We start from the raw sequence: 26,553 nt of genomic DNA on the forward strand, positions 1-26,553 counted from the left end.
TATACATCAACGATCTAGGTAAACAAACTGAGGGCATCCTGACTAAGTTTGTGGATAGTACAAAGATAGGTGAAGGGACAGGTAGTATTGAGGAGGTGGGAAGGCTGCAGAAGGAATTAGGCTGGTTAGGAGGGTGGACAAAAACGTGGCAGATGGAATACTTTGTGGGAAAGTGTGAGGTTATGTGTTTTGGTCGTAAGAATAGAGGCAGAGATAAATTTCTTAATGGGGAGAAACTTCAGAAGTCTGAAGTGCAAAGGGACTTGGGAGTCCTAATACAGGATTCTCTTAATGTTAACTTGCAGGTTTAGTTAGTGGTTAGGAAGGCAAATACAATGTTGGCATTTATTTCAAGAGGACTAGAATATAAAACAGGGATGTATTTCTGAGGTTCTATAAGGCTCTGGTCAGGCCACATTTAGAGTATTATGAGCAATTTTGGGCCCCATATCTCAGGAAGAATGTACTGGCCCTGGAGTGGGTCCAGAGGAGGTTCACGAGAATGGTCCCAGGAATGAAAAGCTCTGGAATCGAGTTTCGAAGGATGAGATGGGATCTAACTGAAACACACAGAATACTGAATGGCCTGGACAGAGTGATATTGGGAAGATGTCTCCATTAGTAGGAGACACTGGGACACGAGGGCACAGCCTTACAATAAAGGGAAGACCATTTAGAACAGAGATAAGGAGAAATTCTTCAAGGCAGAGAGTGATGAATCTATGGAATTCATTGCCACAGAAGGCTGTGGAGGCCAGGTCATTGAATACATCTAAAACGGAGATAGGTAGGTCCTTGATTGTCAAGTGGATCAAAGGTCACAGGGAGAAAGCGGGAGAATGGGGTTGAGAAACTTAGCAGCCATGATTGAATGGGGGCACAGACTCGATGGGCTGAATGGCCTAATTTCAGCTCCTTTATTTTATGGTCTTGTGATCTAAATTCAAATTCCATCATGGCAGAACTTAAGTTCAATAGAATTGGAACTGACTGTCTAATGATGACTATAATACATTTTAATATTCATGCATGTGGGTGTCATTGGCTGGACTATCATTTATTGCTCATTTCTTACTATCCAGAGGGACAGTAATGAGTCAACCACATTGCTGTGGGCCTGGAGTCACATGTAGGCCAAACCAGGTAAGGCTGGCAGATTTCCTTCCCTAAAAAACATTAGAGAACCAGATGTTTTTCCTCTGGCAATAGCTTTGTTAGACTCTTAACTCCAGATTAATACTGAATTCAAATTCCACCATGGTGGGATTTGGAGACAGGTCCCCAAAGCATTAGCTGAGTTTCTCAATTAATCATCAAGCGATAATGCCACTGGGCCATTACCTACCCTTGCATGGCCTGCCATATATAGGAACATATCCAGGGGAGTTGCCATGAGTGAATTGAAAAGTGAATCTGAGAGACCCTTCGGAAAGCCGATCTGCTTCACTAATATCCATTAGGGAAGGAAAACTACTATCCTTACCTGGTCTGGCCTACATGTGACTCCAAACCCACAGCAACGTGGTTAACTTCTACCTTCCTCTAGACCCTAAATGCTGACCAAATGATGCTCCCATCCTGTGAATGAACATGTCACAAAATAACCTGTCTTTTATCACCTTTCTTTTCACCATCAAGAGACCCCAAAGCTTGTTCTGGGTGAAACAGTATTTACTCAGACCTCTTTCTATTTTTGTTTTTAGAGTTATAGAGGTGTACAGCATGGAAACAGACCCTTCGGTCCAACTGGTCCATGCCGATCAGATATGGATTGCTGGCTCAGTAATGCCAGGCCTCCTGGTTCAGAGGTAGGGGCTCTACCATTACACCACAACAGCCCTTGGGGCCTCCTTTAGGCTGGAATCTCAGGTGAAACAGTCACTTTGTGGAATGCCACTGAGCAACCAGAGCAACTCATATCCAGTCTTCTGGTCACTGGAAATTTTAATCCTTCATTGCATTCCCACCTTGATCCTTTGTCCTCCATCTGTTCTCCTGCTCCAATAGGGCTTTAAGGACATCGCCCTCTGACTAAGCACTTTATAGTCTTCTGGACTCACGTTCAACCATTCGAAATCATAACCACTGCTCCTAATATTGTTTTACTTTTCCAGGCAGCAGATGCTGAATCAGCAATTATATTATTCCACCTGAGTTACTGAAAAATGGCCATTAAATTCCTCCAAACTCCCCATCCCCTTCCTCAATTAATCATTCCCACCATCAGTGCAATTTATTTCTGACATTTTCAGCTCATCTGGGCACATACTGTATGTCTTTTCTTGTCCTGTTCTCATTCCCTTTTGCCTTGCAGCATCATCGCCTCAGCTATTTAATCCTTCTGGCCTTCCACCTTATCATGGACTTACCTTCTTGGTCTTCATCATCCATCTCACATTTCCCCACCTCTTTATTGCCTTAAAACTTTTCACATCTTGAAGTTTTCTCCGGCCCTGATGAAAGAGCATCACCCTGAAAGGTTATCACCTTGAAAAGTTAACTCCACAGATACTGTCAGACCTGCTGTGCATTTCCAGCATATGTTTATGAGCTAATTTTCCACTGAGCATCAGCTTGCAGGCTGAATAATAAAACACAAAAACTACTGGCTTGGTTGTATAAATAACACCACTGGGTTCTGAATTCCTTCGAAAGATGAGGACTGCAAGACCACAATAGCACACACTAATGAACATTTATTACTTATTTATACTGTTCAGAGAAACTTTGTTGAGCAGGACTCCATTGAAACCTTTTTTTTCCCTCAGCTCCTACCCCATGTGATCCAACATCACTGATGACGCACTTGAACTATTAGCATAACAGCTAACCCTTTCTACTGAATCAGAAATAGAAAGGAGATAATGGTGCAGTTGGAACAGTGTGACAGTTTGGTTCAAGGCCTTTGTTGCAGCATAGAGGTTTTGCCTTATATATAAAACCAGGAATTATTTATGATGTGGGAATACTGCTTTGTTGCTATCTTGATGACCAAACCAGCAAAAATTAAAATATTCCCTATCTAGGCCTAGTAAGCTTTTCTGCAAGGGACTACCAAATTAAGTCAATTCAGAGCAGGTCTTACAAGAATTATGAGTAACTTTGAAATTGCATTGTGGGTGTCTTCAGCATTCTGAATTGTGGAATGTCTTGAATCTTTTGTGAGCTAATTAACCCTTCCTTAAATCATTCAGAATTCCGTCAAGGCCTTAAATCTGCAGCAGGAGCCATTGTTCTTGCACAATATAAAGTACTGTTAGAATTTGGATTCTCTTAGCATGGTGTCCCTATTTCCCATCCAGGAGACCTGGGTTCAAATCCAACCGACTTCAGAGGTGTGTAACAACATTGCTTGACTAAAAGGGGAGTTGATGGTCCAGTGGTATTCTTGCTGAGCTGTTAGTCTTGTTGCATGCCTCGCTCTGTTCAATCACCCTATGATCTGTAGGTCCTTGTATGTTGTGATTTGGAGGGATACGGGCCGGGTGCTGGCAGATGGGACTAGATTGGGTTGGGATATCAGGTCAGCATGGATGAGTTGGACCGAAAGGTCTGTTTCCATGCTGTACATCTCTATGACTCTATCTGCTGTACTGCATGCAAAACAAAACTTTTCACTGTACTTAGGTACATATGACAATAATAAATCCGTCATATCTAGAGTTCCCCAGGTGATGTCCTGGGGACCTGGGTTAGAATACCACCATGGCTGATGGTGGAATTTGAATTCAATAAATATCTGGAATTAAAAGTATAATGATGACCATGAATTGTTGGGGGAAAATCCATCAGGATCTTTAATGTCCTTTAGGGAAGGAAACTATCATCCTAACCTGATCTGGCCTACATGTAACTTCAGACCCACAGCAAGATGGTTGACTTTTAACTGCCAATTAGGGATCAGCAATAAATGCTGGCCTAGCCAGCGATGTCCTCATCCTGTGTATGAATTTAAAAACAGACTGGTGATGGAGTTACTGCTGTACAGTTCCCAAGAAGGGAGCTCCAAGCAATTCCCATCTGGGTTTGAATTGAATGAGGACTCCAACCTTGATAATTATAACATATCTTACAACAAAACCTCAGGGAAGAAACACTTGATACTAGACTGAGGATCAGCGGTTACACAATTTAAAAAAAAAGTCATTGTCATGCCATAGCAGCAAAAGAATATATTAATGCTCACATTCTCAAATGTACATAACTTCAACAACTTGAAAAATGGGGAGAGTAGCTTTAAAACCCAAAACATTGTGCTGATGGTGAAAGTGATTAATTGAGGAAGTGAGTGGGGAGATTGGAGGGATTTAAAGGATGTTATTCAATGACCAATATGGAATAATATGAATGTTAGTTGAAAAGGAAGCATTTCATACATTTTGTGTTGATGCTTATCAATTACTGACCTTTATCCCAGCCTGATTGCAAGAGAATTAGAAATGAAGAAGGCTGTAAGTCTACTTTATCCATTCACTCGTATCCTAAACTCCTTTCTACTGAGGCATCAAATAATTTTGAACATTGTTTGCAAGTTATTGTCTTTACTGTTCTGTCTCTGATCACACACACACACACACAACTGATGCTTTACATGGAATTCCCAATCCATCGTAAATTAGATTGAATTAAGAATTCTCTTGTTCCACCCTTGCAAAGTAGTTTGATATCAGTTTCAGGCTTCACCTTTAATGGAAATTGATGATGGATCAGTCTGATTGGAATTAATCTGTGGAATAAGGGAAATTTGTAAAATTGCCATTTCCTAGTCAATTGCTCTTCCTCCTCTTCGGAAATGTTCCAATGGAGAATTGTACAAAAGCGGAAAGCCTAAAAGACCCAGAAATATATTTATTCACCAGCAACAGACACATATCCTGTTCCTCTTATCCCACTGTAGACTGCCAGCAAAATCTGGTTTCATCTCAATCAATAATAAATACAGCCCCATTAAAAGTGAGTTCAAATCCCACCATAGAAACAGAAAACTGAAATTGATTATATTTGAAATAAAATGCTACTCTCCTTACGAATAAGCATGAAACTGAGCACTGGGTGTAGTTTTGATCCCCTGACCTCAGTAAGGATATGTCTGCCATTGAAGCAGTGAGGGAATGTTCATCACACTTGTTCTAGGGCTTGTGGTACTATCTCATGAAAGCAGTTTGGGGAAAGTGATCTCTTGAGTTTCGAAGAATGCGTTTCGAGCCCACCAAGAACTTAAAGGATCAAATGGGATAGGTGCAAGTAAGTTTCCCTTGGTCAGGGAATCTAGAAACAAAATTTCAAAATACGGGCTCTAGCTGCTTAGGACTAAGATGAAGAGAAATATTTTTACTCAGAGGATTATGAAATTTTGGAAATCTGGTCTTGGAAGCTCAGTGTTTGAGTATATTTAAAATTTAAATTAGGGATGAATAGATTTCTAAATACCAATGTTTGAAAGTGGGGATTAGAGTCATAGAGTCATAGAGATGTACAGCACAGAAGCAGACCCTTCGGTCCAACTCATCCATGCCGACCAGATATCCTAATCTAATCTAGTCCCATTTGCCAGCATTTGGCCCATATCCCTTTAAACCCTTCCTATTCATATACCTATCCAGAAGCTTTTTAAATGCTGCAATTGTACCAGCCTCCACCACTTCCTCTGGCAGCTCATTCCATACACATACCATCCCCTGCATGAAAAAGTTGCCCTTTACAACTTGCCGGTTTGGGATTAAGGCCTGGACTGATCAGCCCATGATTGTATTAAATGGCGGAGCAGGGTTGGTGAGTTGAATGGCCCACTGCTGTTCCTACATTCCTGTCAAATTGAAATGAAACCCCATCTGATTCACCAATTCACTTCTTAGGAGGAAATTCGGCATCAGGTCTGACTGATCCCAGATCCACAGCACTGTGGCTGACTCCTAGTTGCCTTCTGAAATGGGAGAACAAGCTACTCAGTGGCAGGACACTAAGGCTCTGTGAGTGAGGCACACACAAAAGCAACAGTTTGAGAAGTTGGCTCTCCACTGACTTCAAGGGGAAATATAGGGATGGGCAATAAATGCCAGAGGGAACTGCATCCCAAGAACAAATTATAAAAAGAATATTTTCCAAGTGTTCAGCTGTCTGTATGGACCCCCTGATGTCACCACAAGAGCATATAATTAATTTGTTCATGAATTTTCCTGGCAGTGTTGCACATTGATTGTAAATAAATTTCTAAAGCTAAAACTGACTTTGCAAAACATTTTACTAACCAGAAAGCAGCAAGTTAATGGCTCTGAGCTGCCCTGGCTAGACTAGTACATTCATGATCAAGTCCCACTTTCATACTATGTAGAAACATATTGTTTACAAAAAGAAATACTGTAAATACTCATGTAAATGTTGATCCCATACATAAGCCAGCCCCATATTTTAGCAAACAAATCTGGTATTTTTCATAAATGTTTTGTATAAGTCGAACCCAGTTTTGCAGGGGTTTCTTCCTGACCATATATGCAGCCTAGACGACTAAAATTAATTATTTGGTGGTGCAACTTATGAGAACAGTGAATTTAGAGGATTCTAATGGACTTCTGCATGTAACAGTAACTTTTGTTTTAAGCAGCTATTCCATACCATTTGTGATATACAGTAAGAAGTGATTTTTGCTGTAAATATCTGTTTTTTGATGTTAAGTGTTTATCCTATATTATTAACAATTTCATGTGGTCTTTTCTTAATTAAATACTGTCAGTCTTTTTTTGTTGTTTTTACTGCTCCTTTGTTTTTATTCCATGAATTGTGTGTTCATAGAGTCATAGAGACATGAACCTGCACTCCAAGGTCTCTTTGTTCAGCAACACTCCCTTACCATTAAGTGTATAAGTCCTGCTAAGATTTGCTTTCCCAAAATGCAGCACCTCACATTTATCAAAAACTCCATCTGCCACTTCTCACCCAATTGGCCTATCTGATCAAGATCCTGTTGTAATCTGAGGTAACCCTGTCCACTACACCTTCAATTTCAATGTCACCTGTAAACTTACTAACTGTACCTCTTATGCTCACATCCAAAACATTTATGTAAATGATGAAAAGTAGTGGAACTAGCATCGACCCTTGTGGCACTCCACTGGTCACAGGCCTCCAGTCTGAAAAACAACCTTCCACTACCACCCTCTGTCTTCTACCTTTGAGCCAGTTCTGTATCCAGTGGCTAGTCTCCCTGTATTTCATGAGATCCAATCTTGCTAACCAGTCTCCCATAGGGAACCTTGTCGAACGCCTTACTGAAGTCCATATAGATCACATCTACTGCTCTGCCCTCATCAATCCTCTTTGTTATGTCTTCAGAAAACTCAATCAAGTTTGCAAGATATTGATTTCCCACGCACAAAGCCATGTTGACTATCCCTAATCAGTCATTACCTTTCCAAATGCATGCACATCCTGTCCCTCAAGATTGCCTCCAACAACTTGTCCACCACTGATGTCAGGCTCACTGGTCTATATCTCCCTGGCTTGTCCTTACCACCTTTCTTAGATAGTGGCACCCGTTAGCCAACCTCCAGTCTTCCAGCACCTCACCTGTGACTATCGATGATACAAATATCTCAGCAAGAGGCCCAGTATTCACTTCTGTAGCTTCCCACAGAGTTCTGGGATACACCTGATCAGGTCCTGAGGATTTATCCACTTTTATGTGTTTCAAGACATCCAGCACTTCCTCCTCTATAATATGGACATTTTGCTAGATGCCACCATCTATTTCCCTACGGTCTATATCTTCCATATCCTTTTCCACAGTAAATACTGATGCAAAATACTCATTTAGTATCTCCCCCATCTCCTGCAGCTCCACTCCAAAGCCGCTTTGCTGATCTTTGAGGGGCCCTATTCTCTCCCTAGTTACCCTTTTGTCCTTAACATATTTGTAAACATTTTTCATATCTCTATTTTCCAGAGCTATCTCATGTTCCTTTTTGCTCTCCTGATTTCCCTCTTAAGTATATTCCTACTGCCTTTATACTCTTCTAAGGATTCATACGATCTATCTTGTCTATATCTGACATATGCTTCCTTCTTTTTCTTAACCAAACCCTCAATTTCTTTAGTCATACACCTACCAGCCTTTCCTTTCACCCTAACAGGAATATACTGTCTCTGGACTCTCATTATCTCATTTCTGAAGGCTTCCCATTTTCCAGCCGTCCCTTTACCTGTGAACATCTGCCCCCAATCAGCTTTTAAAAGTTCTTGCCTAATACTGTCAAAATTGGCCTTTCTCCAATTTAGAAATTCTACTTTTAGATCTGGTCTATCCTTTTCTATCACTATTTTGAAACTAATAGTATTATGGTCGCTGGCCTCAAAGTGCTCCCCCACTTACATCTCAGTCACCTGCCCTGCCTTATTTCCCTAGAGTAGATCAAGTTTTGCACGTTCTCTAGTAGGTACATCCACATACTGAATCAGAAAATTGTCTTGTACACATTTAACAAATTCCTCTCCATCTAAACCCTTAACACTATGGCAGTCCCGGTCTATGTTTAGCATTGATTCTGACACTCAACTCCTGGAGTGGGACTTGATACTGGGAATCTTCTCAGTCAGAGGCAAATATGCTACCAACTAGACCACAGTTGGCACTCACACAACCTAGCCCTGCAATTGGCTACCTGTATTTTTCTTAAATCACCAGGAAGGGACGATGTAAAGATGAGTAAATGTGAATGGGTTGCAAAGACGAAACTGGAGAACTCCTTTACAGACATAACAATCTATATTCTAGATAACAAAGAGACATGGTTAGCAGCTCTGATTCTGATGTGTTTGTGTTTGAGTCCACAGCAGAATAGTACTCCACACGTTGTTCATACAAGAGATAGTGTCATTTGGAAGTAACGCAGTGAATGCAATGCAGTCCAACAATTTTCTAGATGAGGAAACTTACGGTAATATTTCTAACAAAAACAGAAATTGCTGGAAAAGTTCAGCAGGTCTGACAGCATCTGTGGAGAGAAATCGGAGCTAACATTTCAGATCGAGTGACCCTTCCTCAGAACTAATATTTGTAATGTGCATAAAATTAGTTCACAGAATTCTCATGCCAATAACTTCAACAAACTTAGATAGCAGCATGATGTGTTTATAAGACGCACTGCAGGAATTCACCAAGGCTCCACAGACAACACCTTCCAAACCCATGATCACTTCCACCCCAAAGGACAAGGGCAGCAGATACATGGGAACACCACCATCTCCAGGTTCCCCTCCAAGCCACTCACCATCCTGTCTTGGAAACATATTGCCATTTCTCGGTAACACTGGGTCAAAATCCTGGAACCTCTTCCCTTCCACCCACCACCTTCATTACAAGGAAGCAACTAGTTACTTTTAAGATCAGAAAACTTTCTTTTTTGCTTTATCCATTTGCAATAAGTTAGACATCGTCCATCTGCTGCACATTTCCTATTTTGTTGCATTTACCTACCGGTAACATCACACTTTTACTGGCACACCTTGTGAACTGGCAGATTAAGTATCACCTGTGGCTCAGTCAGTAGCACCATCTGGGTCAGAAGATTGTAGTTTCAAGTCAGACTCTAGGGATTTGAGCACAAAAACGTAGACTGACACTGCAGTGTAGTCCAGAGGGAGTGCCACACTGTCAGAGATGTTATCTTGCTTCAACAAGTGCCTTGGTCTGTCCTCTTAGACGGATGTAAATAATATTGTTTGTTGCAATTACTGTGGGGACAACCAGAAATAACTAACTTTACAGAATGGCCCGCAACTGAATACATTACCAACATGATTCCATTTCTTGCAAATTTATTTTAACATAATTCAGAGTCCAATGGACAATAAACATGCATTAACAGATAAATTATGGTCTCTATGCAACATAATTTACACATAGAACAGAAACAAAAACAAAGCTGATTTCTCAAGATTATCTGCATAAAGATGGTTCCACGTGCAATCTCACTTTGCCTCCAACTTTCTTATGCAATGGATTTGATTCTTAAGTTATTTGCTATAGCAGCTCTACTCCACACAAATTCCTTCAAGACAGTTATCACCAAACAATACATTCTTTCTTCTAACCCACCCCATTCAACCAGCATGGGCTCTAGGCTACAAACAATAATGTCAAAGGTCTATCTTGCTGCAGCAACTTCAACTCCTAATGTAGTTTACTAAAGGATTCAATAAAGGAGTCAAATCCCTTTAGCCAATAACTTCAACAAACTTAGATAGCAGCATGATGTGTTTATAAGACGCACTGCAGGAATTCACCAAGGCTCCACAGACAGCAGCTTCCAAACCCATGATCACTTCCACCCCAAAGGACAAGGGCAGCAGATACATGGGAACACCACCATCTCCAGGTTCCCCTCCAAGCCACTCACCATCCTGTCTTGGAAACATATTGCCATTTCTCGGTAACACTGGGTCAAAATCCTGGAACCTCTTCCCTTCCACCCACCACCTCATGATGATCAGACTGGTTTAGGTTCCCAAGAGACTCCTTTATTGAATCCTTTAGTAAACTACATTAGGAGTTGAAGTTGCTACAGCAATATAGACCTTTGACATTATTGTTTGTAGCCTAGAGCTTGCTTGTTCTGGTGCCCATGCTGGATGAATGGGTTGGGTTAGAAGAAGGAATGGTATCACCTTATTTAGCTACCTACCCAATTCAAACATTTATGATCAATATAAGAGGTGATCATAGTCACATGAAAGCATACAAAATAGGAACAGGAGTATGTCATTCAGCCCTTCAGGCCTGTTTCGTGATTTATTCTGATCATAGCTGATCACCTAACTCAATAGCCAGTTCCTGTTTTTCCCCCATATCCTTTAATCCCTTTAGGCACAAGGGCTGTATCCATTTCATTCTTGAAACCCTGCAATGTTTTGGCCCCCAACTGTTTTCTGCTTTGGGGACCTTCATAGGCTGAGCACACTTTGTGTGAAGAAATTTCTCCTCAACTCAGTCCTAAATGGTTTACCCTGTATCCTTAATCTTTGCCCCCTGGTTCCAGACTTCCCTGCCATTTGGAACACCCTTCCTGTATCTACCCTGTCTAGTCCTGTTAGAATTTTATAGGTTTCTGTCAGATCCATAACATTCTCCTGAACTCCAGCAAATATAATCCAAACTGATTCAACTTCTCTCCTACATCAGGAATCAGTCTGGTGAACCTTTTGCCACATCCCTCCATAGTAAGAACATCCTTCCTCTGATAAGGAGACCAAAACAGCATACAAAACTCCTCCGTATAATTGCAGCAAGACATTTCTGCCCTTAACTTAAATCTTCTCGCTATGAAGGCCAAAATACCATTTCCCTTCTTCATCACCTGCTGCTTCTGAATGCTTATTTTCAGTTTTGAAAATGAGTCACTAGACCCAAAACATTAATTCTGCCTTCTCTCCAACAAATGCTACCAGATCTACTGAGTTTTTACAGCACTTTCTGGTTTTGTTTCTGATTTCCAACCTCTACAGTCCTCTCAATTTTTTTCCTTACTTTAAGTGATTGGTTTACAAGAATACCACATTCTTGTTGCACAAATCTTTCTCTCAATTTATACACATCCGGATAAAAAAATTCTCTTGTTTTTGCTATTAAAGTGGAGAACCTCACATTTAGCCATGTTGTACTGCATCTGCCATGTGTTTTCCCACTCACTCAACCTGCCCAATACATGCTGAAACATTTCTGCATCCTCCTTACAGCTCACCCTCCCACCTCACTTTGTTCAAGCTGCAATTTGGAGTTAAGACAGATAGACAGATAGACAGATAGACAGATAGATAGATAGATAGATAGATAGATAGATAGATAGATAGATAGATAGATAGATAGATAGATAGATAGATAGATAGATAGATAGATAGATAGATAGATAGATAGATAGACAGACAGACAGACAGACAGACAGACAGACAGACAGATCGACTGATAGATAGATAGACAGAGGCCAAAAGGTTACGGGAAGAAGGCAGATGAATGGGGCTGAGATATATGTCAACCATGATGGAATGGTAGAGCAGATTCAATTGGCAGAATGGCTTAATTCTGCTCCTGTATCTTTTTCTCTTATGACTTTACATTGCATTCAGTTCCCTCATCGAGGTCGATAATTTACCAAGCATTGGTGTGACCCCCATGTCACATGGAAAAAGCCACAAGAGCAAACTGTGGTGAAGCTGTTTATAGTGATGGTAGAAATTCAAATTCTGACCATCAACCAGCTGACCAGAATTTTCTCCTACTCTTACTCCCTGTCATTGGTGTATGTTGGAAAGATTTACAAGTTGACGCTGTGCTATGAACACACCTTTCTTGGTCAATAAGTCATGAAGTCACAATTTTCTACTGAAAATATTTCTCCTCATCTCTGCCTTAAATGGTAAATGCATTGTGCCACCAATACCAATCCCACGTTATCATAAGTGTGCTATTTGTACATTTTATTGTTATTTTGCCACAGATTTGCCCAAATCTTTGTCAGGTATGTTGTCAATTAAATGGGAAGGTAAATGACTACAACCATTATATATGGGGTTGAGCTGGGGGAGGGGATAACATAAAAGCAGTCCTGATAGCAAATAACAGCATTGCACCATTCTGACTCATGAGTCGATGTGGTTACTTGACATGAGTCAGATTATATAAGAGCACATCTTGTAACTCTCACCTGAATCCAAAGTAAAGTACTTCTCTGAATGTACTTCAGCTGGTTGTACAATATACAGCTTGCCTTTTAAAATATTACTAACCCCCTGTAGGGATTCTCACAGTGAGTTGGACAATGGTCTGCTTTGTAACATATAGCATATAAAATAATGTTCAGCTGCTGTGATTCAGATAGTCCATCTTTTTATGGCTACTGATTCTAAGTGCAATTATTGTAAGGAGCGTCTTGATGATGGGAGTTAATTGCTGCAGATTTTCTAGACTGGGCTTATAGATTTCTTAGCTCCAGGTCAGAAAGTATGGTGTGATGAAATGATTGCCTTTCTTTCAAATATGCTTTGAAATGTGATAACTCGTCATTTTATTATTAAAAGATATTATTCTGAATTTGATTGAGGGTCAATTGTTAGTACAAAGTGTATTTTTATATGCAGACAAAGATAAATAATTTCCAAAAATCAAGTCGACAAGCAGTCAGATCTCCTGTATACACTCATGTATGGGTCAAGTTTTGAAGACCATGTAATTTAAACTGAAATTAGGGGGTCAATTTATATACGAGGTATTGTTTTCGAGGGGATGAAATTCATGCTTGGCATGAGTCAAAAAATGGACAAACGAAAGTTAGATCTCTATATAAAATAATAAACAACAAAAGGAAAAAGGATTATGGCCATTATTGAATATTTATCTACAAAATATTTATCTATAAAATGAATTCTGCCTGCTATGGTAGAACGGTACTGCCGTACCATATTCCAGTCACCTGTACCATAAAGTGCATTTAGGTCTACACATATGTACAAACCTTAATAGGCATACCAAAGGGTAGTCAATACTGGGGGTATTTATAGCAGGACTTATACACTTAATGGTAAGGTCCTAGGGAGTGTTGCTGAACAAAGAGACCTTAGAAAGTGGAGTCACAGGTAGATAGTAAAGTGAAGAAGGTGTTTGGTATGATTTCCTTTATTGGTCAGAGAATTGAGTACAGGAGTTGGGAGGTCATGTTGCAGCTGTACAGGACATTGGTTAGGCCACTGTTAGAATATTACATGCAATTCTGGTCTCCTTCCTATTCGGAAAGATGTTGTGAAACTTGAAAGAGTTCAGAAAAGACTTACAAGGATGTTGCCAAGGTTGGAGGATCTGAGCTATAGGGAGCGGCTGAACAGGCTGGGACTGTTGTCCCTGGTGCGTCGGAGGCTGAGAGGTGACTTTATAGAGGTTTATTAAATCATGAAAGGCATGGATAGGGTAAATAGGCAAAGTCCAGAACTAGAGGGCACAGGTTTAGGGTGAGAGAGGAAAGATATAAAAGAGACTTAAGGGGCAACTTTTTCACACAGAGGGTAGTACTTGTATGGAATGAGCTGCCAGAGGAAGTGGTGGAGGCTGGTACAATTGCAAAATTTAAAAGGCATCTGGATGGGTAATGAATAGGAAGGGTTTGGAGGGATATGGGCCAGGTGCTGGCAGATGGGACTAGATTGGATTGAGATATCTGGTCATCATTGACAAGTTGGACAGAGGAGCCTGTTTCCATGCTGTACATCTCTATGACTCCCTGACTCTATGGCTCATGGATTCAGTGCAGAGGGAGTTCTGCACTAAAGGTAGTGCTGCGTTTCAGATGAGACATTAAACTGAGACTCCATCTGTCTGCTCAGATGGATGTCATGGCACTGTTTTGAAGAACATCTGGGGAGTTATCCCTGGTGCCCTAGCCACAATTTAGATTAGATTAGATTATTTACAGTGTGGAAACAGGTCATTCGGCCCAAGAAGTCCACACCAACCCTCCAAAGAGTAACCCCACCCAGACCCATTTCCCTCTGACTAATGCACCAAACACAATGGGCAATTTAGCACGGCTAATTCACCTGACCCGCACATCTTTGGATTGTAGGAGGAAACTGGAGTACTCAGAGGAAATCCGCTTAGACACAGGGAGAATGTGCAAACTACACACAGCCAGTCGCCCGAGGTGGGATTCGAGCCCAGGTCCCTGGCGGTGTGAGGCAGCAGTGCTAACTACTGAGCCGCTCATTTACCCCTCAATTGGCAACCCCCCAACCCCACCCCAGGGAAGGTGATGGCCTAGTGGCATTATTGCTGGACTGTTAACCAGGACCCAGGTTATGTTCGAGGAGCTGGGTTTGAATACTGCCAGGGCAGATGGTGGAATTTGAATTTAATTTTAAAAGAAATCTGGAATTAGAGTTCGAATGATGACCATGAATCCATTGCTGATTGTTAGAAAAACCCTTCTGGTTCACTAATGTCCTTTAGGGAAGGAAACTGCCATCCTTACCTGGTCTGGACTGCATGTCAGTCTGGACCCACAGCAATGCGGTTGACTCTTAACTGCCCTCTGGGCAATTAGGAATGGGCAATAAATGCTGCCTAGCCAGCGATGCCCTCATCCCATGAACGAATTTTTAAAAACTGATTATCTGGCCATTGTCACGTTGTTTATGAAAAATTGTCAAGTGTAAATTAGCTTCTCTGTTTATTATGTTACAAAAGTGACTCTACTGAATCACAAAAGGCAATTCAATTAAAGAATATAAAAGCAACATTTTATTTAAATAGATCGAGATTGCAGAAGTCAGGGTTACAAAGGGGGTTGCTAGTAAATTAATCACAACAAGTTGATATGCAGGCACAGCTAGTGATTAGGAAGATAAATGGAATAATAATACTTATTGCAAGCAGAATAAAATATATGGAATTTTACTGCAAATGTAACACACACCTGGAGTGTTCTGTACAGTTTTAGTCTCCTTATTTAAATAAGGATAGAATTACACAGGAAACAGTTCAGAGAATGTTCACGTGAATGTTCCAAGGAAGAAAGTCTTCTTATGAAGATAGGTTCTAAAGTTATAGAGTTATAGAGATTTGCAGCACCTTCAATCTACTACATCTGCACTAATGAAAAACAACCACCTAAATATTCTAATTCCATTTTAGAGCACTTATCCTTAGCCTCGTATGCCTTGGCATTGTAAGTGCACATCTAAATACTTCCTAAATGTTATGAGGGTTTCTGCTTCAATAATGCTTACAGGCAGAGAGTTCCATATTCCCACCACCCTCTTAACAAAAAAGTGCTGCCTCGCATCTCCTCTAAACCTTCTGCCCCTTACCAATACCCTTGGTCCTTGATCCCTCCATCAAGGAAAAAAGTTTATTCCTCTTTATCTTATTTGTGCCCCTCATAAACTCAGTTATGTTCCCTCTCAATCTCTGCTGCTCTCAGGAAAGCAACTCCAGACTATCCAATCTCTCTTCATAACTGAAATTCTCCAACCCAGGCAACATCTTGGTAAATCTTCTCTCCACCCTCTCCAATGCTATCACAACCCTTCTATCATGTAGATATACAATTTGGGTCTATTCACTTTAAACTTTGGAAGAATGAGTGATGATTTGTGAAGGACGTAAGATGACTGTGTGGATGGTTCCTCTCATGGGACAGACTAGAGTAAGGGACACAGTTAAGTATAAAATGTCTTATTTTCAAAATGAGGGTGAGAAGTTTCATTCTCCACCCTCCCCACTCCCCCCCCCCCCCCCCCCCCCACCCCTCACCCCAGCGTGAATCATTATTCTCTTCCTCAGAGAGCAATGGAGGCAGTCTTTGAACTCATTGTAGGAAGAGTTAAACTTCTGATGGGCAAGGGAGTCAAGATATTGCCTCTTTGGAGGGTTGGTGCAGACTTTCTTCTGAACTGCAACGATTCTATCATTCATTAGGATAGACAGGGTGGATGCAGATAAGATGTTTTTACATACCAGAGACACAACTTCAAATTAAGGGGGTAGACCAAGATGAGAAGAATTATTTTATTTGCAGAGTGTTGTGAATCTTTGGAATTCTATCCCACAGAGAGCTGTGGCAGCTCAACGATTGAGCATATTTAGATTAGATTAGATTCCCCACAGTATGGAAACAGGCCCTTCAGCCCAACAAGTCCACACCGACCCTCTGAAGAGTAACCCACCCAGATCCATTTCCCTCTGGCTAATGCACCTACCACTATAGGCAATTTAGCATAACCAATTCACTTGACATGCACATCTTTGGACTGTGGGAGGAAACCCACGCAGACACGGGGACAATGTGCAAACTCCACACGGACAGTCATCCGAGGCTGGGATTGAACCTGGAACCCTGGTGCTGTGAGGCAGCAGCGCTAACCACTGAACCACCATGCCACCCTTTGAAGTGAAGTTTTACAGACCTTTAAATCTCTTGACAAATCATGATTTTTCAGGAAAAAAACATTAAAGTAAGAGATCAGCCATGATTGTATCGAATAGCAGGGCAGGCTCAATGGGCTGAACAGCCTACATATTCCCATGTTCTTATAACATCCTGCAGGAACCATCAATGAAAATGTTTCAATCTGTATTATATTTCTCAGGACCATCATTGTTCTTCTGAAAAATAAAGCTATGAAATTTATGCTGCCAAAGCAAAATGCTGTAGTTGCTGGGAATCTAAAGTGAAAACAATAAAATAATACTGGAAAACGTCAATAGGTACGACAGCAAGATCATAGTTTAAATTCAGCATTAAGGTTATTTTATATGGAAATGATCAGCAGGTGAGTACGAATGACAAGACAGAATCTACTCCAGTAAAATTTGACACGGAGATTTGATTGTGGGACCAACCCATTTAATGATATCTTTTTTAAAATCATGTTTTCTTATGAATGTTACATTGCGTGTCCTCTTCACTCATGCCTCACCTTCGATTCACTGCTGTGCACGTGTCTCTGACCGACTCAGTGCTATTCATTTAAAACCATCCAGCTACTTGATGACAGACAAGAGGGACAATGTTGGCATGTCTTTTTACTTCAGCAGAGTGTCTTGCACAATAAAAGAACACAACGTTCATTAATGCATAAAATGAGTATCTATGGGATACAATGCCACGAGGATTGGAAGTTGTTTCAGCAAACCATGAGCATAAGGACATTGTTTCTGTAAAAGAAAAGATCAAGGCCACTAATAGTGTACTGGGTAAAACAAAACTTGAAGCCAGGAGAAAAGGACAAAACTGTGTCCAGTTCTGGTCGCCCCGTTATAAGAAGAATATTATTAAGCTGGAGTGGGTTCAGGAGAGATTCCTGATGAAGGGCTTATGCCCGAAACGTCGACTCTCCTGGTCCTCAGATGCTGCCTGACCAGCCGTGTTTTTCCAGCTCTACACTCTTCGATTCAGAAGAGATTGACCAGGATGTTGTGGGAATAGAGGGTTTGAGTTGTAAAGGAGTGGCTGGAAAAGGATGGAACGTTTTTCACTGGAGTGTAGGAGGTTGAAGAATGGACTTATAGAGGTTTATTAAATCATGAGGGATACGAATAAGATGAATGTCAGGTATCTTTTCCATAGGATGGTGGATTTCAAGACAAGGGGGTATATTTTTAAGGTGAGCAGAAACAGAGTTTAAGAAGACATGGGGACTTTTGTTCTTATACCGAGAGTGATTCGTTTGTGGAAAGATCTTCCAGAGGAAGTGGTGGATGATGTGGGTACAGTTACAATGGTTCATATTACCCCTGTCTAGAGAAAAGAGACCTGCCATTCACCTTATCTATGCCGTGTTGGACAGGGGTGGACAAGGTCAGAAGTCACATGACACCAGGTTATAGTCCAACAGGTTTATTTGAAAACACAAGATTTTTCAAAAGCTTGTGATATCAGATAAACTTGTTGGACTATAACCTGGTGTCGTGTGACATTTGACAATGCTTAGAAGACATTTGGATAAGTACACAAATAAGAAACGTTTGGAGGGAGGGATCTGGGCTAAGTGCAGACAGGTAGTTTGGGAATATTGTCAACATGGACTGATTGGACTGAAGGATCTGTCTTGTGCTGTATGACTCCATGATCCAAGAGAACTGAATATGAAAAAATGGAACAAGGAAAATGATATGCAGCAATAGTATGTTTTTCAATAAAAGGAGCGTGTAACGGAAGTAAGGAGACAATCTTTCAATTACTTGCTCTCCAGAGAATAGATGGTGAAATTGCATGTGTGCAACTTGTGATTTTTTCATCCAATTGTCAACATGTCAAATGAACATTTCAAAGCACTTCACAACACAATGTAGGTGGCAATCTTTCATTCTCTACTATCAATGTGCCAACACCAATTAAATGAAAGGGAACTGAATTCCCTTTTGGTACTATTTGCCTGGGGAATTAGATAGGCTCAAGTGAATGTGCAAAAGTCTGACTCTGCTTTTGAAGATGCTAGTAGAATCTTTAACATCCACTTGAATGGATAATTGACTTTACATCTTGCTGGAAATGGACACATTTTTTCAAAGTCTTTTGTCATGCACTCATCAGGACAGTTTGCAAGAAATTCTGACAAAATGGGGAACAGCACTTTTGGACAGTACAAGGAAAAGATACAGATTAATTGACAAGTAGGCTCTTCAGATAACGGATTGGCAAGCAGTCTCCACAGATAGGGTACCTCAAATCTATCCATCAACAAACAAGCAGTGTCTGAAAGCTGACATGCTTATAACTTTCGGCCATGAAGTAAATTACGTGGAAAACTTCTTGAATGATTGAGTTGGGTGCTCCATTGGTGCAGTGAGGTTCCAGATTTATACCCGCCTCACCACTTTGTACAGCTGGCCATCATACACTCCAGGAGACCCGTGATCCCACTCAAACCAGCTTGCCCCGAATTACCTGATTCAAAATCCTTAAATATCTCAAGTGCCATTTGGCCTTACCTCCTCAGAAAGTGGCAGATTTGAAGCACTGTGCCCATATAGTCACTATTGTAAAATGTTGCAACATATGACAGTCAATTTGTGCACAGCAAGACCCCATAAACAGTAATGCAATAACATCCAGATTATCTAAATCATCTGGTCATTCTCACAATCTGTTCCACTTTGCCCTCCTCCCCTTCTGGGGTCATTACATAATAAAAATAACACAACTTTCCAGCTCCTTTCAGTTCTGCAGAAGAGTCATATTAGATTCAAATATTAACTGAGTTTCTCCCTCTACAAGTGCTGCCATGCCTGCTGAGTTTCTCCAGCACTTTTGGTTTTTATCTCATCTGTTTTAGTGAGTAGTTGGTGGATAAATAGTGGCCAGGGTACTGGGGGAAACATCTTTGATCTTCAAACAGAATTGCAGGGTCTTTTATACCCATATTGCTCTTTCTCAAGAAAAACCTTTTACATCCAACTGAGTGGACGGACGGGAACTCGGTTGAACATCTGCTCTGAATTAGAGAGTCCCCCACAGCCAAGGACTCTCTCAGTACTGCATTGGAATCTAGAAATTGTACACAAATTCCTTCCTTTGTCGTGTATGGAGACATAAACTCATGTTTTTTTGATGTCAAATTGAACCTAAAGTTCAGGAGCAGGGATGTCTTGCTGTAATTGTACAGAACTTTGGTGAGACTTTATCTGGAGTGTGTACAGTTTTGGTCTCCTTACCTCAGGAAGGATGTTCTGGCAACAAAGATTTACCCGACTGATTCCTGGGATGGCAGGACTGACATATGAGGAGACATTTTGGGAAAGCAAAACTTAGCAGGACTTATACACTTAATGGTAAGGTCCTAGGGAGTGTTGCTGAACAAAGGGACCCTGGAGTGCAGGTTCATAGCTCCTTGAAGGCATTTGGTATGCTTTCCTTTATTGGTCAGAGTATTGAGTACAGGAATTGGGAGGTCATATTGCGGCTGTACAAGGTATTGTTTCGGCCACTTCTGGAATACTTTGTGTGCAATTCTGGTCTCCTTCCTATTGGAAGGGTGTTGTGAAACTTGAAAGGGTTCAGAAAAGATTTACAAGGATGTTGCCAGGGTTGGAGGATTTGAGCTCTAGGGAGAGGCTGAACAGGCTGTGGCTGTTTTCCCTGGAGTAGAGTGGTGCTGAAAAAGCACAGCAGTTCAGGCAGCATCCGAGGAGCAGTAAAATCGACGTTTCGGGCAAAAGCCCTTCATCAGGAATACGAGCTTTTGCCCGAAACGTAGATTTTCCTGCTCCTTGGATGCTGCCTGAACTGCTGTGCTTTTCCAGCACCACTCTACTCCAGAATCTGGTTTCCAGTAGATTTTAGATTACATTACAACGTGGAAACAGGCCCAACAAGTCCACACCGACCCGCCGAAGCGCAACCCACCCATGCCCCTACATTTACCCCTTACTTAACACTACGGGCAATTTAGCATGGCCAATTCATCTGGCCTGCACATCTTTGGACTGTGGGAGGAAACCGGAGCACCCGGAGGAAACCCACAAAGACACGGGGAGAATGTGCAAACTCCACACAGTCAGTCGCCTGAGGTGGGAATTGAACCCAGGTCTCAGGCGCTGTGAGGCAGCAGTGCTAACCACTGTGCCACCGTGCCGCGCTGTATCTGTAGTCATTGTTTTTATCCTGTTTTCCCTGGAGCACCGGAGGCTGAGGGGTGACCTCAGAGAGGTTTATAAAATCACGAGGGGCATGGATAGGATAAATAGACAAGGTCTTTTCCCTGGGGTGAGGGCTTCCAGAACTGGAGGGCATAGGTTTCGGGTGAGAGGGGGAAGATATAAAAGAGACCTAAGGGGCAACTTCTTCACTCAGAGGGTGGTACATGTATGGAATGAGCTGCCAGAGAAAGTGGTGGAGGCTGGTACAATTACATCATTTAAAAGGCATCTGGATGGGTATATAAATAGGAAGGGCTTGGAGGGATATGGGCCAGGTGCTGGCAGGTGGGACTAGATTGGGTTGGGATATCTGGTTGGCGTGGACGAGTTGGATCGAAGGGTCTGTTTCTGTGCTGTATATCTCTATGACTCTATGAACCTATGGTTAGGACTATATTGAGTTTAGAAGAATGAGAGAATCTCATTGATGTGGAGCCATTCAGGGAAATGAAGGAAGGATGTTCCTGATTTAAGGAGAATTCAGAATGAAGGTTCTGATAACATGATAGGCCAGTCAGGACAGAGAGGAGAAGAGTTTTCTTCACAGTGTGGGGAGCCGATGGAATTCTCTGGCATAGAAAGCAGTTGTGGCTAGAACGTTGAATGGTTTCATGGGAGTTATATATGGCTCTTAGAGCTAAAGGATCAATGACTATGAGGGCAGAAGTGGGAACAGGATGCTAAATGATCAGCCATGATCCTATTGAATGGAAAGCCAGCTTGAAGGGCTGAATGACTTACTCCTGTTCCTATTTTCTATGTTTCTATGTATCTTTTTTTTTGCCCATGTGACAGCCATTAAGTGCATTGCTTTTGGGTGTTGTGTTTTTAAAACTAAATTGCACAATATTTATTTTGTAAATGTGGCGATGTTGAATACTTTGAGCATTGCTTTCAAACTGATCTGAAGGCAGGACATGTATAGGAAGGGGTTAGTGGGATATGGACCAAGTGCTGGCAAACAGGACTAGATTAGGTTAGGATATCTGGTTGGCATGGACAGGTTGGACCAAAGGTTCTGTCTCCATGCTGTATAACTCTATGACTCTGTGACTCTAAATGTCTACATAACCAAGCTGATACATCATGGGCTGGATGACAGGAAGGTTTCACAGAGCAGCATACGCTACTGAAGAACATGCTACTTGATGTGCAATTTGTGCAGAGTGTTAATGTCAAAAGGATAAAGGTGGGTAAAAATAGTTCAAGGTGTAGATGGTAAATGGCAGATGGTTAATTCATTCTTCATGAATGAACACTCTGGACTAATTTGTTAGGACTCCTAGCAGATGTATAGTTCAGTAAACCAGCTGTTAGGAAGGAGCTTGAAGCATTAGATGCCTACAGGAGATCTGTAACAGATGGGATACATTGAAAAAACTTCAAGGAACAAGCCTGGCAACACTGAGGCACTGGTTAATATTTTAAGCACCTCCATAGATACAGTAGATGCAGCCATGGCAAAATTCTTCTCCTCTTCAGAACAGCAACTAAACAAAGTTGGATGAGGGAGAGAATGTGCCCAAGATTCCTGGACAATCGATGAATGTGTCAACTCAGTCGATGTAATGTTCTTGTAGCTAACAGAGATTCTATACCAGATGCAAGTCAAACGTGTCAGACTAACTCAGAACAAGGTGGATAGAAAGTAAGAATAAAAAAAGTGGAAAAGTCATCAAGACTGACAGTGGAGGCGAGAGAGAAACAGAGTTAGAGTTAATGTTTCAGGTCAATGACCTTTCATCTGAACAGAACAGATTCATCAGAAATTCGCTCTTGTATCAAAAACAGAAAATGCTGGAGAAGCTCAGCAGGTCTGGCAGCATCTGTGGAGAGAGAAAAACAGACTTAATGTTTGAGTCGGGTGACCCTTCATCTGAACTCTCAGTGGTGAAGTGTCATAGTGGCTCACCCTCATCTTGTGATAGGTGCAGCTTTGTGATCATGCTATCGCCCTTGAACAGCCCACTACTGCCAAATAAATTAAATCAAAGTGTAAAGGTTGAAGCTGATGGACTGTTCTTCCCAGCAACATTAACACTTAGACATTAGCAGGGTATAGGAATTACACAAATCATTAAAGATAAAATGCTCACATTGTCGCTTCAGTATTTGATTTGCTTCCTTATATTGTTATTGTTATGTATGATCTGCTCTAGGGGCCAGCACAATAGGTTTCGAACCTATAGGTTCCGTGAATACCTCAGTGTTTGCAGGACCCATCTTTTATGTATTTTGTGTCTGTCAAGGTACAGGATATCAACTGTGATGGACACCGCAATTCTCTACCCATTAGCTTTTGGGCAGCACCAAAGGCCAACTTCAGACTTGAATATAACCCACTAAACAGTGAGAATATTTTCAAAACACTTTGGCAGGTTTGCCTGTCCAGGTTTTCATTATTGAGGCAAGTTAGTTGACTGATGATTCATGCTCAGCTCTGTTATTGAGTTGAAAGTGAGGTCTGCAGATGCTGGAGATCAGAGCTGAAAATGTGTTGCTGGAAAAGCGCAGCAGGTCAGGCAGCATCCAGGGAACAGGAGAATCGACGTTTCGGGCATAAGCCCTTCTTCAGGAATGAGGAAAGTGTGTCCAGCAGGCTAAGATAAAAGGTAGGGAGGAGGGACTTGGGGGAGGGGCGTCGGAAATGCGATAGGTGGAAAGAGGTCAAGGTGAGGGTGATAGGTCAGACTGGGGTGGGGGCAGAGAGGTCAGGAAGAAGATTGCAGGTTAGGAAGGCAGGTTATCGAACACAGCACCGCCTTCCTAACCTGCAATCTTCTCCCTGACCTCTCCGCCCCCATCCCAGTCTGACCTATCACCCTCACCTTGACCTCTTTCCACCTATCGCATTTCCGACGCCGCCCCCCCCCAAGTCCCTCCTCCCTACCTTTTATCTTAGCCTGCTGGACACACTTTCCTCATTCCTGAAGAAGGGCTTATGCCCGAAACATCGATTCTCCTGTTCCCTGGATGCTGCCTGACCTCCATTATTGAGTTACCAATTCTGCCATGTAACCTTGTTTACCATCACCTTGGATCTACTTTGCACCATAAGTGATTGCATGCATCTTCAGGAGGATACTTGCGATTTATTTGAATAACTCAAATGCAGGCCACAAAGAGTAGACACTGGTTAGATAAGTCAGCTTGATAGCAGCTCAGCCACCATCTTAACCATCCAGTGCCTCTACCATCAGTAATTACAATGTGTGTAATGTACAAGATTTACTACAACAACTCTCCGAGATTTCTTTGATAGCACCACTCAGTCGTGTGATATATACCATGTAGAAGGACAAGGGCAGCAACTGAATGGATTTGCATCAGAGTTCGCCTTCAAGTTGCCCACTGCCTGGACCGCCATTCCTTTATCATCACTGGGTTAAAATCGTAGAACTCCCAACTTACTTTTGCTATGGGAGAGGCTTCGCCACAAGGTCCTATCTCAAGTGCATCAAGAGATGGGCAATCAATTCTGATCATTCTAGAAATGTCCACATCCTGGGAACAATTCACATAAATTATTGAAGGCACCTGATGAGCGACCCAGTAAGCAGCATAGCCCATCACAAGTATAGATAAATATGTCATCTTTCCGACAACAACGTGTCAACATTGAACACCAGCTCGGTCACTTGTGGAGTTGTAGACGCAGTTCGTTGCTTTCCTTCAACTCAATAAGGACAAAACGCTGGATTTTTAAATTCCCAGCTTCCAGCAACATTCCCAGTTTCATTTTCATTCCCAGCTTCCAGCAACATATTCCTGTAGCTGCCAATTCTCGCATCAAGGGATACAATGAGGTCGACTCCATGACAGCTTACAACAAGACAGCCAACTTGGGATCAAAATCCAATATTTATTTGCAGGCTTCAAATTAATGCACAAGTAGGGCAAAAGGATTATAGTACTTTTGAGGCTCAAGATTAGAATGGTGCTGGAAAAGCACAGCAGGTCAGGCAGCATACGAGGAGCAGGAAAATCAATGTTACGGGCAAAAGCTCTTCATCAGGAAAGGCTTTTGCCCGTAACATCAATTTTTCTGCTCCTTGGATGCTGCCTGACCTGCTGTGCTTTTCCAGCACCACTCTAATCTTGACCAATATCCAGCATCTGCAGTACCCACTTCTGCTGCATTTATGAGGCTCACCCCAATTTCAGATTATAGACTTGCTGAACCCCTACATTTCTGCAGCTGTTTACCATTTTTATTGCAAGAGCCACATCATTGTTTAGTGCCGAATTAGTTAGTGGAATCCTTTCCATAGAGACCGAGCGGAACTTTTGGCATGCCTGTTTAAATTTTCATGCTATGGGTTTAAACTGTAACAGGACTTAGTGATTCTTGAATAAAAAAATAGACAAACAGGAGGCTGGGAGAACACAGCAAGGTAGGCAGCATCAGGAGGTGGAGAAGTCAACATGTTGGGCACAACTCTTCTTCGAACCTGAAGAAGGGTTACACCCAAAACCTTGACCTCTCCCACTCCTGATGCTGCCTACCTTGCTGTGTTCTCCTGCCCTCCTGATGCTGCCTGTCTTGCTGTGTTCTCCTGCCCTCCTGATGCTGCCTGCCTTGCTGTGTTCCCCCAGCCTCCTGATGCTGCCTGCCTTGCTGTGTACTCCCAGCCTCCTGATGCTGCCTGCCTTGCTGTGTTCTCCCACTCCTGATGCTGCCTGTCTTGCTGTGTTCTCCCAGCCTCCTGATGCTGCCTGCCTTGCTGTGTTCTCCCAGCCCTCCTGATGCTGCCTGCCTTGCTGCGTTCTCCCGCCCTCCTGATGCTGCCTGCCTTGCTGTGTTCTCCCAGCCTCCTGATGCTGCCTGCCTTGCTGTGTTCTCCCAGCCTCCTGATGCTGCCTGCCTTGCTGTGTTCTCCCAGCCTCCTGATGCTGCCTGCCTTGCTGCGTTCTCCCAGCCTCCTGATGCTGCCTGCCTTGCTGTGTTCTCCCAGCCTCCTGATGCTGCCTGCCTTGCTATGTTCTTCCAGCCTCCTGATGCTGCCTGCCTTGCTGTGTTCTCCCAGCCTCCTGATGCTGCCTGCCTGCTGTGCTCTCCCGGCCTCCTGATGCTGCCTGCCTTGCTGTGTTCTTCCAGCCTCCTGATGCTGCCTGCCTTGCTGTATTCTCCCAGCCTCCTGATGCTGCCTGCCTTGCTGTGCTCTCCCGGCCTCCTGATGCTGCCTGCCTTGCTGTGTTCTCCCAGCCTCCTGATGCTGCCTACCTTGCTGTGTACTCCCAGCCTCCTGCCTGTCTACTTTGGATTCCAGCGTCTGCAGTTTTTTTGTCTCTAATGATTCTTGAATAAAGGCAATGAAAGATGATCAGGATATATGAGGCACATTGAAGAGTAGGACTGGGGGTGGGGAATGGTGGGA

Source organism: Chiloscyllium plagiosum, unplaced genomic scaffold, assembly GCF_037043375.1.
Source record: "Chiloscyllium plagiosum isolate Xiang-an unplaced genomic scaffold, Cpla_swu_hap1 HiC_scaffold_14, whole genome shotgun sequence".
NCBI classification, from domain to species: domain Eukaryota; kingdom Metazoa; phylum Chordata; class Chondrichthyes; order Orectolobiformes; family Hemiscylliidae; genus Chiloscyllium; species Chiloscyllium plagiosum.